Source organism: Bison bison, unplaced genomic scaffold, assembly GCF_000754665.1.
Source record: "Bison bison bison isolate TAMUID 2011002044 unplaced genomic scaffold, Bison_UMD1.0 scf7180017864037, whole genome shotgun sequence".
In the NCBI taxonomy this organism is placed as follows: domain Eukaryota; kingdom Metazoa; phylum Chordata; class Mammalia; order Artiodactyla; family Bovidae; genus Bison; species Bison bison.
This window is the reverse complement of record NW_011494609.1, coordinates 6,521,675-6,523,435: the sequence shown is the minus strand read 5'-3', so window position 1 is coordinate 6,523,435 and position 1,761 is coordinate 6,521,675.

Genomic DNA, 1,761 nt, shown 5'->3' with positions numbered 1-1,761 from the left:
GGAGAGACCCCCTCTCCCTCCCCACTCTTGGGAGCCTGCTGGCTGCCGTCTCTGACCCGGAGGGACTTCTGTGCTGCTTACCTTGTTTTTAATCTTCATAGAATGCGCTTGGATTATTTGGTAATAAAATTAAGTGACAAACGATTGGGTGGTTTTCATGTGCGTTTTAAACTCGGTTTGCTTTCGGGCTCTGAAGGCTGGTGAGCCTGGGCTGCGGTGTCCGCCCTACAGGGCCTTTGAGGGGTTCTGGTCATGGATGGGGCTCCCCAGCCAGGTGTTCTGCGGCTCCCAGCAGTGGGCGGAGGCAGGGGCAGAGTCCTGCGAGCCCCCAGGCCTTCCAAAGTGTGCAGCCCCAGGCCTCGGAGAGGGAGTGGGGGCTGGGGGAGAGGGGAGTGGGCCAGTGGAGGAGCCCCCTGAGGGGTGTGGACGTGTGGCAGAGTGGCCTGGGCAGTGGTGTCACCCAGCAGAAGGAGCAGCGGCTGCTAGGCGGAAGGAGCGAGGGCTCCAAGCAAGACAGATGGGACACCAGGGCAGAGTCCGTGGCGGCGGGGGTGGTGGGTCCCCTAGGAAGACGGACCTCAGTCAACATGACAAGCAGTGGGCACCTGCTGCTGGCCTGGAGGCGCAGGGGGCAGGATGTGAGCATCAAGGAGAGGGGACTTGAGAGTGGGGACAGCAGAGCCCTGGGGGGGTGCTAGTGTCCTGGGTAAGGCCCTGGTCAGCGTCGCCTGGGGCCCCCAGTGAATCCCTCTGCTGCTCTGTGGGGCAGGGCTCAGGACAGGGGAGGGAGGGGTTGGCCTGGGGACCGGGGGGGTGGAGGGCTGGCTCGTGTGGGGGCCACACCCTCTGATGTGGGTGCTTAGTTGCTCAGTCTCTTTGTGACCCCACTGACTGTAGCCCACCAGTCTCCTCTCTCATGGGATTCTCCAGGCAAGAGTACTGGAGTGGGTAGCCATGCCCTCCTTTAGGGGATCTTCCCCAACCAGGGATCGAGCCCAGGTCTCCCGCATTGCAGGCATTCTTTACCAGCTGAGCCACCAGGGAAGCTTCTGTGTCCCGCATCGGTTCTGGTGTCACCCAGCCTACAGCAAGCCGGCCCTGTTTGTGCCCGGCATTGGGCGTCTCAGATTCGGTGTCCTGGGTGGGCATCCACCAGGTGGGGCCCGTCAGGGAGGGGACGGTGCACAGACAAGGCTCCCGGGATGACTGAGGTCCCGAGCCGCCTTCAGCCAGGTTTGCACGACTCCAGATGTGCCGCTGCTTGAACGCTCCTTGCTCAGTGATAACGCCGGTGACTCAGCCTGGCTGAGGTCATGGTGCTGAGAGGCTTTCAGGGTTCCCAGGGTCAGGAGCTCCGGGGGCAGGGGTGGTGGGGGGTGGTGAGGGGTTGGAGGGCTTTCACAGCGGCTGCCGCCCTGTCCTGTCTTATCTCTCTAAAGAGGCTCAAGTGACAGGTTAAAGTGTCGCTACAGGCGTACTCCTGATGTTGGATCATGTTTCTAAAGTCTTCCTTAAGGTTGAGAAATCTTTATTTTTAGATTCTGGGGAGAAAGTCTGTGATTATTTGTATCTCTGAATCCAAGTGTTTCCTCTGGTGCCACAGAGGCTTCCAGACCGTGGGCCTCCTGCTGGGCCTGAGCCTCGTCCCTCCTGTTCCTCTGGTCCCTTCCCTCCAGAGGGAAACTGAGCCTGGAGACAGGGGCCTCTTTCCAGCTGGTGCTGGCCACCCATGACCCCACTTACCCCTTGACCTCACCCTCA